Source organism: Ochlerotatus camptorhynchus, unplaced genomic scaffold, assembly GCF_037179485.1.
Source record: "Ochlerotatus camptorhynchus isolate MF236.1 unplaced genomic scaffold, CSIRO-AGI_Acam_v1.1 ptg000317l, whole genome shotgun sequence".
In the NCBI taxonomy this organism is placed as follows: domain Eukaryota; kingdom Metazoa; phylum Arthropoda; class Insecta; order Diptera; family Culicidae; genus Ochlerotatus; species Ochlerotatus camptorhynchus.
The window spans coordinates 174,925-193,683 of record NW_027040805.1 but is presented as its reverse complement, the minus strand read 5'-3'; the positions used below and the strand labels follow the sequence as shown (position 1 = coordinate 193,683).

The following is an 18,759-nucleotide window of genomic DNA, read 5'->3' as shown; positions in this document are numbered from 1 at the left end:
ATAGCGCACATATTATTAAAACGTTTGATAAAAACTCATTGTCCTCCTTTAATGTTAAGAAAAGGAATCATTGTCCTCCTTAATCTCCAAACCTCAAATGAAATGTCCTCCTTTTCAAGTTTTTGATATGGTAAGCCTAATCATAACCTTTTAGTTATTAACAGTTCTAGGTAGAATCAAGCAGCAGTATTAGAACAATATCTCAACAATTTGTGACTCTTTATCAAATCCAACGGTACATATGGAAAGGTGGATAAATTTAGAAGTCATCTTTGACAGAAATACTCCATTTTTGGTTTAAATTCGTTCAGAAAAGAGAGGTAGAGCACGGGTTGTTTTTAGTAAGTCGGAAATTAGATCAAAAACCCTACACGTTTATATGACCGAAAAGCAATGATTATTCGACTTCAAGAAAAGCCACTCAAGATGAGCTTCATATACTCATATGCTCGAAATATGTAATCAAGAGTAGGCGAAACGAATAAAAACTAAGCGATTGTTTCAGCCTCTGGCGTTGAATAAGGGAACCCTCAAAATAGTGATGAGGGTGAAAATTTTCGCCGTAAAGCATAGGAAGAGGAAAATATTTTCAACTTTCCTGGTTAATTTATCCGCCGCAGGTGCTTGAAATCACCATTCACGTGGAATATTTTGTTTTCTGTATCGGGTTTGCAGTGATCCGGCTGTTGCTTCCATATATTTTTGATGAGAGAAATTCATTATGATCTTCCGGATTTTTAATGTGTGCTTATTTCAGCTGTAAATCAGTTCAGATCTGTTTGAAATGATCATAGAAGACCACTCCCGATAGAAATTTACTACAATATCCAAATGAATATGCACTATTTTGAGCTTTGAAAATCGACATTATGATGTAAACAAACGGATTAGATGACATTTGCTCCTCTAAGACATAACAGTGTCTTTTTTGTATCATTGACCATCACACGCAAGGAGAAGCGCTTCAACCTAGTGTAGATGAATTGTTTGTTTTGAAATTCTTCGCTGTCACGTGCGAGCGAAATGAACAAATGAGCTCATAGGCTGTTAAGAAGCACTACCAATGTAGAGTACGTTAGGGGATTTTGAGAGGAAATGTCATCCAAACTGTTTGCTTGCATCATAATGACGAAAAAAAAACTCAAAATAATGCATATTTTATTGCACAACTTTCAAATTTCCATTGGGAGTGGTATAATTTTTCGATTATCTACAGATGTAAACTGATTTACAGCTCAAATAATCACACATTATTAATCCGGAAGATCATAACCGCTGGTACAATTTTATAAATCTTAATTTTTCTCATCAAAAATATATGGAAGCATCAGCCGGATCACTGCAAAATCGATACAGAAAACAAAATATTCCACGTGCATGACGATTTCAAGCACCTGCGATGGATAAATCAATCAGGAAAGGTGAAGTTCAGTTTTCATCACTCTTTTTAGGGCTTTTTAGGGCTCCCCATGCAGAGGCTGAAACGATCGCTTAATTTCTATTGGATTGGCCTATTATGCATCAACGAATACGCGTTAGTTGATATTAACCAGTGCTTGATTATCCAACCCAAAGTTATCAAAATCAGAAGTGATCCTTCAAAAGCAAAATTATCAAATTCATTTTGAACAAAATGATCATTTTGAATATTGTCGACCCCGTAGCCTAATACTTCGATATTATCATTAATTCAGCAAGAGGCAATAATTTTCCATCGATCTGTATGTAAAAACCAACACGACAGGTTCTTCAGCGCTATATTTGTGTAAAATGAAAATAATCAGTTTGCATTTGATCCTCAAAATCATCCCCACAAAGATGAAGACGAATATTAATATTGACAACAACACAGCCGATAATGAACATCTAGCCACGAATGAATAAAAACAAATCCAGATAGAGCTGGAATTAGGGCCAATGTCGCAATGGGCTTGAACTAAGAAAAATGAATCTGAAGTTTTGAACAAAAATTATTAAATATAATTTAAACTATAAACCCATTCCTTGAAATGAACTGTTCCTAATTATTACATTATTGGTAAGCATTATGGTGAGATAAATAAAAAAAAATTATTATTTTTATTTACAGCTCGAAAAAAATGAAAATGTTGCATGCGCCCTTTTGATTTACAGTATCTTGTATCGCCATGAGGTTATTCGCCCGGCTGCGTTCACAGAAGCTATTTCGCCCCTATGTTTTGCCTGCTAGTTTTTGACATTGTCTGTTTCGCCTCAATGTTTACGTTCTTTTTCCTGATGGTTTGTTACTATCGACCTATTGCAGTTTGTTGGATTCTAGATAAATTCATGTGTTGGGGGTGTTTTCGCTTATTTCGATCAGATTAACAATGTTTTCTTTTGATTACCAACCGGTAATTGCAAGGAGTAGTGAAAATATTCAAATTATATCTTTCGCCTTGTATGGAGAAAATATGTCTGTTTCGCCCCATCTATGTATATGGGAGGAAGCGGCCGTAAGAGCCAACTCAATTTGTAATAAAAAAAAAGTTGGTTTCGCCCTTATGTTTTTTTGTGTTTTTTTAAGAAAGTATATTATTTGTCCAAACATTTTTAGTATCGTTTTGTAGCATTTTAATAGTAGTATAACGTGATGTATTAACCTCAGTTTGTTTACACTTGCGACATTCGCCCTTATTCCAGCTCTATCTAGAAATGTTGAATTGAATGATCAAGAGAATGTTGTTGCGTTAAAATTCAAATTCATGCAGGTAGTTGGTAGAATTCGTCCTACGAGTTTAAATTCATCATTTTGTCAAGCTTCTGCATATGTTCCATCAGATATCACTGCTGTTGTTTGCGGTGACATCCATAGGAAACTACACACAATCTGTTTTCCTATAATTGTTCACAGAGGACACTGCAGTGCAACACATGTCTGGTACCTCTATATATGCATTTAGATTATTATTCGAAGTCCCTCCTTTTTTACACATTCTGCGCACAAAATAGCTCATCCCTCACAGAATTTCTCGCCAATTTTTATGAATGGGGCAGGGAAGAAAGTACCTTTTGTGCAGAATATGTAAAAAAGGAGGGACTTCAAATGTTAATCTAAATGCATATATAGAGGTACCAGACATGTTTTGTAGTGTCAGGTACTCTATTTTGTAATCTGTGAAAGGGAAACCACAAATTGTGTGTTATCAAAATACATGGCAAGTTGAGAGATTGAGCTCGTGAGAGCAAATACTCTCTCTCTCTCAAATTTGAATTTTTTTGGCTCTCTGGAGACTGGTAGTATAGCAGATAAAACTGTATGGGGAAAATTATTTTAATTTAATTATAGCTTATTGAACAAAAAGTTCTTGGAAAAAAACTGAACGAAAAAGTCCCTGATTAATTTATTTTGGTTGTCCTTCACTTTTTTTGATCTGAATATGCACCGAAATCGAATTATTCCCACTTCTCTTAATTTATATATGGGGATTTTAATCACTTTCTACCTGCGCAACAGCGCCATCTCTGTGGAAAATGGCCGGATGATATGATCAATTAAACTAAATGCATATTTAGAGGTACCAGACATGGTTTGTAGTGATAGATACTCTATTTTGTAATCTGTGAAAGGGAAATCACAAATCGAGTGTTATGAATATACATGGCATGTTGAGATATTGAGCTCGTGAGAGAGAATTTTCTCCCTCAAATTTGAATTTTTTGGCTCTCTGGGGACTGGTAGTAAAGCAGGGGGCAATATGGGGAAGAATCATTTTTATTTAATTGTAGCTTGTTTAACATTAATTACCGGGAAAACTGAACGACAAAGTCCCTGACTAATTTCTTCAGGTTGTCGTTCACTTTTTTTGACCTGAATATGCACCGAAAGCGAATTATTCCCACTTCTCTCAAATTCTATATGGGGATTTTTATCACTTCCTACCAGCGGAACAGCGCCATCTCTGTGGAAAATGGCCGAACGATATGATTAATTCCGTCCTAACGCATTGGAACGCCATTACATTTTCTTCGTCCTACGGATAAACGTAGAAAAGGGGGATTAGCTATGAGAGCTTCTTTTACTTTGAGAACAACGGGCATAAATATTCATACAATGCGCTCTAATAGGATTTATGTTGTAGCCAATGAACTAAAGCATCGGAACAAACCTATTACTAGACCTATTATTGATTTGTGCACGGATAATCATTGATATTATTGATCTGTTCTGATCGATAGAACGGAAATGGGCGATTACAATGAAGTAGCGCTCTACCCTTTTGCTACAAAGCTTGCAATATATCATTATCGTTCTATCACTTCGATCGAACAGTATTGCAGAGATCTTCTCTGTTGGTAGTCGTAGCAAGCGTTTTGTCTGTATCGTTGGTTGCTTTATGTGTTAAGATTCGCTAATGAGCTGTATTTATTCAATATTTGATCCTACTGTTTTAGATTAAATGTTTTTTATGCATCAAATTGGGATTTCTGAAAAAAAAATGGAACGTATGGCCGGCTGTGGTAATATTTTCTTATATAGTATGAACCATACCATACCATAAACAATATTAAGGTGTTTGAGTGTATTAAATGTTGAAAAATGTCTATGATTTTTTTTTAAATTTCAATGGTGCCACCTCTAAATCACGTTTTTTAGCGCAAACGCCTTACACAAATTTGTTGTAATACTCTTAGATATCATTCAGAGCCCCCAGGTTTCTAAACAAAGTGTTATTTTAGATCACCCTTCTCAATAGATATGCTAGATATTCCTTTTAGTCTTTATTTGAGTACATGTTAAAATCATACTCCCATTTGAATTGTAACCCAATTAACTAACAAGCCCACGAATTACTCTTTTTTTAAATATAAAGATGATATACCACTAATATAGGGCCCTATTATGTAAGTCGAGTCGAGCGTCAGTTCTGGTCACTGGTCTATTTTGGTAATACAGAAGTTATACCAAATCAAACCGCTGACGCAGAAGTGGCGCTCAACTCGACTTACACACTTAGTTTTTTCTACCGAGCTCGGCTGTGCAAATCTTGGCAAAAAAAGTTTTACTGAGATCTCAGCAAACCAGAAATCAATTCACTAAAATGAACACAGAGAGTTACCGTTGTTTTTGGATGAAATTTTAGTCAGTATTATATTTTTTCTGGATTACTTGATAGGGTTAACTACCCCATTTCCGGCCTATTAAGCACAACCCGCACTTAGTCTTTCTTAATCTAGCGCAGCTTAGAACCAAACAGAATGTTGTTATTACTGATGGCTTCTAAATTTATTTACCTTTCCGTACGTACCCTAAGGTTTGATAAAGAGAAACCAATCGTTGGGATGTTGTCAAAAGTATAACACTGTTTCTTGACGCCAAACTCGGCCTACGGATTCTAAACTCGGCCTAGCGCATTGAAACGCCATTGAAATGCCAATGAATTCACTTCGGCCTATCGGATGAAGATAAAAATTGATTCGGTCGGAGTGCTTCTTTTGTTTTTGGGAATAATGTGTGCAAACCTTCATATCACGTGTTCTCATTGACTTCGTTTGGTATCTTATTAACTAAAGTATCGTACCATATGCATAATTTATATATTAACTCTGAAATCATGGATTTATTTGAAGTTTCCTGCTCGATAGGCCTAAAATGGGCGATTAGGCCGAAGTAGTTCTCTACCCTATCTGATTTTTGGTAATAAAGTACCATTTGGGGTCAGTATTCTTACTAACAAACATCAGGCAATTAGGAATTTGGAAAAAAAAAAAATTAGCTTAAACTTCATCCGCAAACAACGGTACCTCTCTGTATATTTCCGTCCAGTAAACAGATAGTCTTACTTTTACTACGGCAGAAGTAATCTGTGATAAATTTGCTATAAAACTTATCTATTCGCGAAACGACATAGATGTGTTATAGCTCCTTTTAAACAAAATAAATTAAATTTTTCAATACAAATCAATACTTAACTTTGTTTTTGGCAGCTTAGCTCGCGCTTTTTGTTATTTACCGAATTTACAAAAATGAAAACGTATTCGAAGTGGGAGTTCCTCAAAAAATATTCGATAGAAACCGATAGCTTCATTTCCAGAGCTCATTTGCGATTTGTATTCGATAAACTTCCCTCATAATAAAACTTTTCATTGTGTCTCAAAGACCAATTCCAAAATAAACATATCGAGAAAATCGCTTCTGAATTTTGATGACTTTAAAATTTATCCTATTTCGCGTACTTTACATTTTCTGGATGATTTTATTAGAAGCTTGACATATAGTTAATAGTGTAATCTATCATCATGCATAACTAAAAACTCAAAAAAAGTTTTCGTTGTCGTGAAATTGAGAAGAAAACATCATACGTCCTGATAATTTCTTACATGTTGTCTTACATATCGGATCTTCCACCCTTTGAACTGCCAACACTGAACACCCTCGGGATTTTTTGTTTGTTGTTCCGCCTTGGTTTTTCGTTCGCAAATTTTGTGAGATTGGAATTACGCCGGGAGATTTTTTTGGTCTTCTTTTTGTTCCTTGTTTTCACGTGAAATATCAATCGGAAATCGGATGCATTTCAAATGAATCAGTACGTTTGGCATATAAAAACAATAAAATTCGTAGTTCTAGTGCAAGGCGTAACAACCAGATGCATCATAGAGTTGAATGTTGGCAATACGCCATGTAAGAAGAAATTGATGATTTGAAGTGATATTTTCTTCTAACTTTTCGTGTTTATCGAATAGTTTGTGAACTGTTGTCTCTATATCTGACAAATTACATTTTGGCTCTTCCGCCCCTTTCAAATGTTAGTCTACAATTGTTCCATGCACCATTTGCATTTAAATTATACTATTGCTTACTTTGAATCTAATTATTGCACATCCCTAAAATATGGGTAAATGCTTCTTAGAATGCAATTGTTCTGTAAGAAGGATCCTTCACTTCTTCTGATAATTAATTGAATGTAAATTTATGTTATATTGTACTCGGCATATCCGTTATTACCTTTGTTACTAGCGTAACATAAGTATTAGAATCGATTTTCACACGTCTTGCCGTCTGCGCCCGATAGCCATCCACACAAGCTATCTCACCTGTATAAAACATTCTCAATCGATAAAACTCGGCTCGATCTGGCTCGACAGTTTAATTGCGACATCGTAGAATCAAATTGAATATGAAAAATCGACCCAGCAAGGTGAAATTTGCTGATGTCTGTATGTGCGTCTGTGGACGCGTTTCATCTAGGCAAGCTTTTTTCTAGATGGTTCATCCGATCAATATGGTTGATATCTCGTTTGAAAGGCCCCATTGCGCCATTGATCGCTATTGATTTTTTTTATGTGACTTCCGGTTTCGGAGATATATAGAATGATTTTAGTTAACGATTTTTTACAAATCAACGGTACATCCCATCAACGTGAAATTACAGCAGTGGAAAGACCTTATCCATATCTACCTGTAGAAAAATTTCATACCGATCTGACGTTTGGTTGCATTTGGTTGGTGGTTGTATTTGGTGGTGACGTTTTGTTGACGTTGATACGTGCATGTCGGTTAACCCCAACCCGGGGGCAACTTGACAAGTCCAGTACATTTCCAGTGTACTCCGAAAATTTGGTGCTGGTGGTTCTGTCAAACTCACAAATTTCAGAAGTGTTATCTGAATAGGGCGAATGCAGATATGTAAATAAAGTAAATAAAATACTGAACATAAAAACAGATAGCCTCATCTGTTTCTTGAAACTTCAAGTTGGTGGGGAACAATGTTAATTAAACGGCGGGTGTAACAAAAGACAATCACTGAAATTTATTCGTTTTAGAAGCTCATTATGAATATCTTTTGTTGAGAGACGCTTATTTTAATTTATTTTATTTATTTCTTCATGTTTGAATGCATATACGAAATGTTAGTGTTCACACAGCAAACCTGCTACTCACCGCGAATAAGAATCAATTTTGTGTTTTTTTTTTTTCACCCCTCAATAGAAAGATGGGGAAGTAAACTGTTTTTAATGATACGGCTTTTTATTGCAAGTCTTCACCGCACAAGTATGCTCAGAAACATTATTCTCAAGACTGATAATATTCAAGAGCAAAATATAATAGAATTAACCAATGTGTTTTTATTTCTATTTGATTATATAAGAAAAACGTCCATCAATCTGTTCCAATTTGTTTGGATTTATTTCATTTCACCACGAAAATCATAAATCGCTCTTTTCACATGGCATTCTTGCTTGTTGCTTGACATCCACACATGGTGAAACAAAAAGTTGCCTTCCCATAGAGAAATACCATTGCGGCGGTGAAGGGCAGTCCCTTTGTTTGCGTTGTGTGGCGACATCTACTATTTGCAAGTGGGTACGTGAAACTAAGATTATCTGTCACCTTGCCGGGGAGTTGGTTAACCCCGATGTCAATCATACAAGGTCTGGAACAACAAGTAGCTTGCTGGTGTTAGAAGCAAAAATGTTGTAAACATTAAGCAAGCGAATGCCGATGTCACGGCAGCACAACATTCCATACTGCGAATAGCAGACGTGTCGTCACAGAAAACAGCTGTTTGTGTAAAAAGATAAACATTCCGATGAAATACGACCACCACTAGACATTTTAACATTTCACTAATACCAATAAGCCGGTTGGGCCAGACCTTGTATAATTGACATTGGGTTAACCCTTGATTTTTTTTTTTTTATGTTAGTGGACGGCTTTATGTTTTGTTTGGGCGTTAGCATCAGAAGAAGAAATCGTACGCAATATCGTGGAATGTAAGGGAGAATAGCCCATAATGCACCCCTGGGGTAGGCTTACCATATCAAAAACTTGAAAAGGAGGACATTTCATTTGAGGTTTGGAGATTAAGGAGGACAATGATTCCTTTTCTTAACATTAAAGGAGGACAATGAGTTTTTATCAAACGTTTTAATAATATGTGCGCTATCACAAAATTCATGATTTGCTAAGGTTCAATTGAGATGGTTCATAACTTGTGGTAGATATCAATTTAATTCATGAAATAAAAACTGCAGCTTTACAGCCTTAAAACCATCCCAGCCTTTATCATGTACAAAAATCAGGATACATGTCATCGCTGATTAAAACCAACATGGAACATCTAAGCAACCTGTTAAATTTACTAGAGAGTTTATCGAACATTATAATTTACTTTCAAAATGTCAAATTGAAGTAAAAATACAGAAAAATTGATGAATTTTCACTGACTCTTCGAAAATAATATATAATGTTCGAAAACCCATCTGTTGTTGATCGTCCGATTTTCGAGAAATTGATTGTCAAAATTGATTCCTGGTTTGTCTGAAATATGCAGGTTTATTTAAAAAATTTCCATACGTCAAATTTAGGTTAAATTCACGGAATGGACAGCAACCTTGATCGCAGCCTAAATGTGGGGAGTTGACAGCTGTAGTATACTCCTAGTCCCACCATCGAATGGCATTTGCTAGATAAGATAAAGTTGCGACATAATTAAACAAATAAGCTCTGCAAACAACGCTTTTTGAAAACAATTTTATTAATATGTTACTGAAAAAATGCAAGGATCAAAAAGGAGGACATTTTTGGGCAAAAGGAGGACGTAGAAAAATTATTGAAAAAGGAGGACATGTCCTCCTTTAGGATACCATATGGTAACCCTACCCTGGGGTATAATGGCCCCGTGCAGTTTTTCGTTGCTTATCCATTACTAATTCTGGAAATATCATGTGCCATAATGAATTGAAACGAATTGAAAGTGATGAAAAACAGCGCAGGGCCATTTTACGCCAGGGTGCGTTTTGAACCATCCTACCCTACGTATTCCAATAGACCTTTTCGATGCTTAATCGTCTTTCCCTATCTATCACACATGTATGAATCGACGGTGTATTTTCCCACTAATGTGTTTCCCTCTTGCTCGTACTCGTTGAATTTAAATTGTACAGTAGTGTGTGCCGATTAGACGTCGAAAAGCTCTGTAGAGATTTTTACGTCCGGTTGTGTTGGTGCGATATGTGAGAGCGTGTTAGTGAATATCCGAGGAAAATACATAACAAATCGATGTCAAACTCATTTTGACAGATCTACTTTCATACATTTTTTAGGTTAGCCAGAGGCAAATAATAAACAACTTTACACGGCGTTGCTCTCGCTAGTGTGCGTGCGTTAAACGTCACTAATCTCTATAAGACCAGTCAGATGTTGTCCCTTCAAATTTGTGCACGGCCGATGAGATGAACCCAAATAAAAGCCTCAATAATCTGCTGGAAAATGAGGAAAATTTACCAATATTTTACACAGTCTAGTAGTAGTACCAATAGACCAAGAAAATCCTATCGTTAGAACTCTGGCTTTTTTTTCCTTGAAAAAGTGTGAAAAAAAAACTGGAAAAACATGAAGTAAATTTTTCTGAATTCCTGCTCTTTTTGCGATTTATGAGTAAAGTAAAATCAAATTTGGGTTGATCTCGTTGGCCGTGTGCAGCGAGTTTTTCCACCTGTCTGCACACGTTATTTCTAAACAATCCAAATTTAAGTAAGATCTACTTTTTTCCATTAGAATTAGGACTAAACAATATAGAGCAAACAAGATTGTAACTGACAATATAACAAATTAACATTCGGATTCAGATGTTCATTCGCCATCTTGTCAGTCCGAACTTTATTTACTCAATTTTGGGGGATATTAGTAGATCCTACTCTAATTTGGGTTGTTTAGAAATAGCGTGTATCCTGCACTGTTTTGTTCAGGATAGTGTATCTGACGCTTTAAACCTTGGTCTCTTAAAAATCGCTATTAGAACTGGCACATCGTGAAACAAATCTGGAAACTGACCAATCAGCTCTGATAGTGCTCTTGATGAAAAGTTCACGGGCCCTTACTCTTTATTTTTAAAAAATCCTGAATTTCAATGGTGATGTAAACATCCATACAAGCAAACATTTTTGTGTGTAAACTTCCTTTTTCACGTAAACCAACACCTTGCAAGAAAAGTTGCTTACAAAGATGAGTGGTTGCATTTATGGAATATCTCATGACATGTCTCATAAATTTACTGGGGTTTTACGATTAAAATTTGCCCCTGTTTTTATTTTGACATTTGTTCTTCAGTTATCAAAATGGCGTCCAAACAAGAGAAACAACGCATACAAATTTTGCACGCGCATCGCGACATTCTACTTGCACGCCGAGTTAGCGGCATCATTAAAATCAACGGTCACCAACGTAATAATAGTGTTCGAAGAACGTTTGTCGACAGAAATCGAAATCCGGAAGCCAGCGACGACAAAAAGAATGGCCAGTGGTTTCAAGCGGAACCTCAACCTCTCCGTCTGAGATGTCACAAACAAGCTGGGAGTGTCGCCTACACTCGTGGATCGACCTAAAAAAGGAGCCGGATTGTCGACTTATAAAAAGGTAGTGACTCCAAATCGCGATGATAAACAAAACAAGGTGGCCAAAACACGATCCCGGAAGCTGTATACGACGACGCTGACGAAGTTCGATTGCGTGGTAATGGACGACAAAATCTTCAAACAGCTTCCAGAAGATTGGGCAGAATATTTATACGGCAACCGGAAGAGGAAAGGCATTTTCAAGCATATGAAACTGTCGAAGTTTGCTAAGAAATATCTGGTTTGGCAGGCTGTCGTACCTGTGGCTTAAAAAGCGACATTTTCATTGCAACCGGGATCGTCAACCAAGAAATTTACGTGAACAAATGTCTGGAAAAACGTCTGCTGCCTTTCCTGAATCAACACGATTGTTCCGTGCTGTTATGGCCGGATTTGGCATCTTGCCATTACGGAAAAAAGGCCATGGAGTGGTATGCCGCCAACAACGTACAGGTGGTGCCCAAGGACAAGAACCCTTCCAACACGCCAGAGCTCCGCCCAATCGAAAAATATTGGGCCATCGTCAAGCGGAACCTGAAAAAGACCCAAAAAACTGTTGGATGCGAAAAAGCAATTTAAGGAAAACTGGCGTTCTACGGCGAACAAAGTACAGCTGCACAGAATCTGAGGAGTTAAATAAATTTGGATTCAGTTAACTGGAATCTTAGCTTAGTATTTTTTTTCTGTATTTTATACTAATTGAACTTAATACATAAAAAAAAGATGATTTTTTTGTTATACGTTTTAATTAATTTACACGCATTCTTGTTTGACCAAATTTTGATCGTAACACCTTTTATAGTGTAAACTTGTATGACATATGACGCTCCATTTATGTGCATTATAGTAACATAAATTTGGACTACTTTTTTGAGTTAGCTTCGGTACATTTGAAAAGGGTATTCAAAGTTTTGTTTACTAAAAATGATACGCCCTTTTCAGTTGTTGGTCAAGAATTTAGGTTTTTGTCAAAATATTTGACGACATAAAAAACATGCAAAACAAAATGTTACATTTTCTCACTATAGGGAAAGAGTATCAGTTATAGCCATACGTTCCTATTATGGTGTGTTCCAATCATGACCCTAATTAAAATACACCATAATAGCTATAACTGATACATCTACCCTACACTGAACATAGCAAAATAATCACTACAATTTGTTAAGCCTTATTTCACTTGACTTCAAATTTTTTTTTTTGTTGACGATTATGATATGGTCCGAAAAGTTATGGATCATCAGTTCAACAAACTAAGAAAGAATACTCGTGAGATTTTGAGCAGGCAGTTTATCAGCAAGTTTCATAAAAGAAATACCTGATCGTGTTTTCAGGGGCACTCATCTCAACATCCAAAAGTCGTGCAGATATAAAATTTATATGTACTCGATGCTTACAGTAATCCCTTCAATTATGCGGTGGGTGGTACCGTCCACCCACCGCTGTTTCTCGGCTGTCCTTCAATCAATTACGCACATTTTTTGTATGTGATTAGGGTCAACCATGAAATAGTTATCTTCAGAAAATCAACTCAGTTGATCAAAGGACAGCCGAGAAATAGCGGTGGGTAAACGGTACCGCATAAATTGAGAGATTACTGTACTTCTCTGCAGTAAACGCTTAAAAAACAGATACATTTTGAACTTCGTTAAGTAGATCGCCATATGTGGGCCCGAGAAAATGCGAAGCCATTCGACAAATTGTATGAAATAAGGATTCCGTCTACCGTGTCCCTAACCAACCCAAGTACCTACCAAATCTACCAGCGGCTGTCACGTGGTGAACTAAGCTTTGTTTATGGGGATTTCACTTTATGCCGACAGTTACCTCGAAAATATTCAACAAATTAAGTACCTCCTCGATGAACCATACGTGTGGTGATGTCGTGCTTTACAAACAAATCACCTCTCCTTCCCTCGATCTCGTCGGAGCTGTACGTATAAGCCTCACTCACGTACAAACTGCCTACGCTAATTATTACCGCCCCAGTCCGTAGTAGGTTGGAAAGTTTGTAGCCACCCACTGGCGTAATTCTGATTAGACTGAACGAATCTATCCTAGCATCACGTTATCGATTTTCACTTCTTTCACTTTTGCTCGCACGTCAGCTTGCACCTCGCAGGGATAACGTGTTGTTTTTCTATCCTCTTTATTGCTGTGCTAAATTTTTCTTTCATTCTTCGAAGTCACATCTTCGTCGTTTTGGTTGTGGCCGTGGTTGCCGTTGTTTGTTCTTCATTCTTCGATCCACGCAGTTGCGATGTTTGTATAATTTCGACGCCAAATAAATCGCGCCAAAGCCTTCCTGTCTCTCTGTGGGCTGCTAAGCACATGGAAAAGGCGTCAAAACAAACGTCCAATGGAGGACACGTTTACTGCCATCGCCGGTCTCAACACGGTTCACCGGAAACTAAAGAGGAGAGTAACTTTTCTTCTTTGTTCAAGGTTTTTTGCACAGTCACTTCTTTTCACCTTCCCGAGTTTTGCGGTTTGTTATTTTCAAACGGAAGGATGATGACTTGTAATTGTATTAACTTTGAGAAGACCCGTCAAATTTCACGCCAAGAAGACACGCATTGAAAGAATCACGTCACTACTATTTCGTTTATACGTCCATTATGGTTATTGACGGAAGCAAATGAAAACGCCTGACGTGAGCAATATATGTATATCGGTGATTTCACTGACTGGATGTGGATTCGCTTCTGAGCAGGTCCACGCCACATGACGAATCGATCTGCAGCGACCTTCTCCGATTTGCATGAAACGTTGCATAATTGTTTGTTGTGGTCAATCACAAAAAACTTTAACATGGCGTATTCTGTATTTTTCAACAACTCATAACTCTAAAACTTCACTTCCAACCGATATGACGTTTGAGACAAAGTTTTTGCATCTCTGGAAATTACCAGAACAACAACGAACGGAAGAAGAAAACCAACAACGGAATGATGAAGAGACCAGTCTGACGCTGGTGTAGTGACTGGAGGTGCATCGCCAAATGAGGAAGCGCTTGAGATCCTGGAAGAAGAGATTGTGATGATGGACCCCAGACGCTCTTAATAATTTAATGTAATTATTAATTTATTTTATGGTTCTCGGCTCCGTAGAGTCCTTTTGGACTCAAATGTCCAGAGTGTTGGACTAAAAATTGAGTCTTGTGGTACTTCCACTGTTAACTTTATCAACAATTTATTTTGGTTCAAATGCCAAGCAAATAAACTATTGTAAAAACAAACCACAATGACGGGCTTGCCTCGGCCACTTTTTCAATCAATGGTTTTCAAGCTATGATTGTTTTACACATAATGAAGGTCCCTGACTACTTGTGCTGGATTCCAAAGCCGAGAGCTGGTCTACGAGACAGACATGGGACAGAGATTGATAAAGATAACAGTGGAAGTACCACAAGACTCCATCCTTAGACTCTGGAACTGTGTGCTGACGGTGAAGCTGCCGAAAGGTATCGGGATCGTTGGCTTTGCGGGCGACGTCGTCTTGACGGTATCAGGAGAGACACTAGAAGAGGTGGAAATGTTGGCAACTAAAGCGATCCAAAGCCCACCACATAACGAAAGTGATGTTGGTCAGTAATTGCAAAGCAGCCGGCGCCGGTGGTGTAGTGGTAAACGTGACTGCTTTCTAACACCCCGATGGGTCTGGGTTCAATCCCAGCCGAGTTCGGTGGGATTTTTCTGAGGGATAAAAATCTCTGGTCACGTCTTCCTTCGGAAGGGAAGTAAAGCCGTTGGTCCCGGCCCATGTGTGTTGAATGGGTGCGATATCCTACGCAGGTGTGGAAGCTGCCTTCCTGCACATTCGATTGCCGTCAATGGATGGCAATCGATGTCCGTCGGTGATTGGCACTAGATTACGGAACAGAGACCGACGTTAAATAAAGGAATGAAGAAGAAGTAATTGCAAAGCGGTGCAGCAGGCACAAATCATCGTTGGGTAGCATGCCATAGTCTCGATCGAAGCGCGTGCTGAAATTCCGGCTAAACTTCAACAGCCACGACGGCTATACCTCGAGAATGAGTCATGCCGAACAACTCTGGACCAATAGTATGATAATCAACGAAGTGGTTCGAGGTGGTGCTGCAGAGAAATTCGGAGAAGCATTCCCAAGTAACAGTGTAAGATTAAAAATTACTTAATAGCTGTCTCCAAGGAAACCTTATTTGAACTAGATGCATTGCCAGTTGTTCCTGCCAACCATATAAACTGTATTGCGTTCAGAAGAGCTCACACTATAGAATGCTGCCAGAGCCTGAGTTATAACCATTATAAGAGCATTTTAAATTTATTATTTTGATGCTCCAATGTCGTTCAAACCTAATTAAAACTGTTTTTTAAAGCGGCGCCGGTTGTTTAGTTGTTAGCGTGAGTGCCTGTCTTTCCAAAAGGCCTGGGTTCAATCCCAGTAAAAGGGAAGCCGTTGGTCCCCGGTCCATGAGTTGATGGGTCGATAGGTAGGGTCTAGGTGTGGGAGCTGCCTCCCTGGCGTGGGTAACATTCGTACTCAGAACGGGTACAAGATCGACGGAAAAAAATCAATGACATAAAAAAGTTTTGTTATTCCTAAAAGCTAGCGCTTTATGATTGAAATCAATAAAATGAAAAAACGATGTTTCATTTTTAATGATTTGAAAATCTGATTGCTGCTGAAAGTATGAGATAAATAGTTTCTTTAATGGGAATATCAAAACCGCTTTTTTAAGTATTCTTTACGTCGAAACTGCGAATATCAGATTTTTAGGGGGCGACTCAGGCGTATTGGTTAGCATCCATACCTCTCACGCCAAAGTCTCGAGTTCAAATCTCACCTCCAAACAAGTCACGAATAACCCAAAAGTGTTAAAGTGACTATAATAATAATAAAAAAAAAAAAAACATAAAAAGATATCAGATTTCGGTAAACATAAAAATGGATAGAACCTCAACATTGATGCACCAAAAAATGATGAAATTTGGGAAAACTTGTAGATATGTCAAGTTTTGACGCAGGATTAGTCTTTCGATAACATATTGGGGTGCAATTTCATAGTAAAAAACCGACCGCGTTACGAAAAGGGGTCAGGTTTTGACACCTAATAACTCTGTCAATAGCAGATGAATTTTAATTCTAAACAAGTCAATCGATTGGGAATTTTTCTACGAATCTGCTAAAATGAACAGTTTATAAATTTTCAAAAGGTCACTATTGTAAAATGCACGAATGTGCAACTGTTTATATGATAATTAAAATTATCACGAATTTCCTGCGAAAAGCGCTTTCTCATACACAGAATTCAAAATCAAATTCCATCCGGTCTCGCCGAACGGTGTTTTTTTTCAATCACCACGTGTGGTATGTTGTGATGTCCGGTCATCATCATCATCAGCAGCAGCAGCAGTGATTTCGGTGCTTGGCGTTGTACATTTTTCTCCAGTACACAACGACAGCCTCACCCAAGGGCGTAGCCAGGTTTCGAGCTAGGGAGGGGCGAAAAAAAAAATTACCATGGAAAATTTGGCCGAATGCCATTTCACCGAACGCCATTTCCTCGAAAGCCTTTGTGTTGCCGAGTTTAGGGGGGGGGGGCAGTCGCCCCCCCTGCCCCTATCTGGCTACGCCTATGGCCTCACCGCAAGCAGCTAGATATCAAGGCTGCCCTCAAGAGCCCTCGATTCACCGAAGAAGGAGGAAGAAGCCGCACCGCTAATGATCGGATTCAGTTGCTCTTTGTGAGCCGCTGTGAGCCATCTATGTCAAGAACGTCACCGTCGTTCCAAACAACATATAGCTCGCCAATCTCATCCGTGTTGAACACCTTAATAGCTCAGCATTACTCAACCATGGCGACAAAACGGTTCTTTTCGGGGCTACCATAAATTATTGTTTTTTAAGAGTTAATTTTTATTGAACGTTCGCTCGCCTTGCTGCCAGCCACATCGCTCCCAAATGTGTAATTTTGTCATCAGAAAACGAGTCGTTTCCGTGATGGAAAAGTGGTTTCCCTATCACAGTCGCCGAATATTGATACCGAGCACGTAATCCTTTGTCAAATCCACGGTCGGCTGCAGAAATTGAGGTTCCATTTCTTGAAGAATTGTCAAACAAAGCTGTTTATGCTTCTTCGATCCGTCAATAGGACCGTATGCTCATACCGCCCCAATAAATCATTCAATTCTTAGCTAAACGGCTTTACGTACAGTTATTATGCTTTATGCACACACCAAAAAATCCTAAATTTTACTGGCGATGTGAACATCCATGCATGCAAACATTCATCCATGTAAACTTCCTTTTCACGTAAACAAGCAGCTTGCAAGAAATGTTGCAAACAAAAGTGGACAGTTGCATACAATATATGGAATATTGCATGACATGTCTCATAAATTTACACGATCTACAATCTAAACTTGTATGATATATGACGCTGCATTTATGTGCATCATAGTAACGGAAATTTAAACTACTTTTTTAGCTGTGCATGGTCTACAAGTTTTACAACAGCTCATTCAAAAACAAAATGGTTTTATCGATTTGTCAGTTCAGTGTGGCTTCAAAACTACAATTCAGAACAGTTTTAGTGTACAAACTATTGAAAAACAGGCAAATCTTGATTTGAAATTGCGCCTGAGCACTGGGAGATTTTTTTATTGTGACCAAAACAAGTTCCGTGGTAAAACTGTTTCAATAAGAGAAATCGGCTCCAGACTAACTGCGGGAAGTGAATTGATTGCGCTAAGTAATTCCGCGTGCAGAGGTGGAACAATAACATCCAAATGTTTAAGCGTTATCAGAAACAGAAGCGGGTGAGCCGCTCTTTTCCTTCTTCCTTGTCCTTCTCCTGTGAATAAACTTGCTAAAATCATCCATTCATACATGGCATAGAGTAGCTTTATAATTATTTTGTCATTGATTTATTAGAAAAAAATTAGGTCACTAAATATAACAATTCAATTGTTGCTGTTTTAAGATAAATGTACTGTATATTATAAAGATTTATCCGTGTCCCTTTCAAAACCACCTAAAAACATTTTTGTTTGTTTTATAATGGTTTTATCAAACAAATGTAAAAATGGTGTTACAATAATACCTAATTTAACATTTGTTAAGCACAAATAGTTTGGATAAAAAATAGAGTTTGTTATAGACTGGAACGTTGTGAAATATTTTATAAACCATGAAGTTATGAATAAAACTTCAATAAAACTCAAATAAAACTGTAGGGCATTGGGAACCTTACTTAGGATTATTTCCGGAAGTCGTGCGTTCTACGGACTCAACAAGACCTTGAGGTCTGTTATACTTCACTTCACGGCGAATGAGAACGACTCAAATTTGAGTTTAGTTCACTCATAATCGTCAAAAGTGCAGGAACTCAGCGGTGAGTAAATTTGCCTCATGTTTTCCCA

At 37.7% G+C, this 18,759-nt stretch overlaps 1 protein-coding gene across 3 annotated transcripts in view; it reads right to left on the bottom strand.

Moving 5' to 3' along the window:
- The window catches only part of LOC135707757 (pleckstrin homology domain-containing family G member 5), a 376,532-nt gene that overhangs the window by 273,199 nt on the left and 84,574 nt on the right, over positions 1-18,759 (bottom strand). Inside the window, exon 2 of one of the 3 annotated variants that reach the window (XM_065229639.1) lies at positions 13,183-14,376. The exons of the other annotated variants lie outside the window; for them this stretch is intronic. The gene's annotated coding sequence lies outside the window, so the exon portion shown is untranslated. The remainder of the gene's footprint in view (positions 1-13,182; positions 14,377-18,759) is intronic. 3 annotated transcript variants of the gene reach the window in all.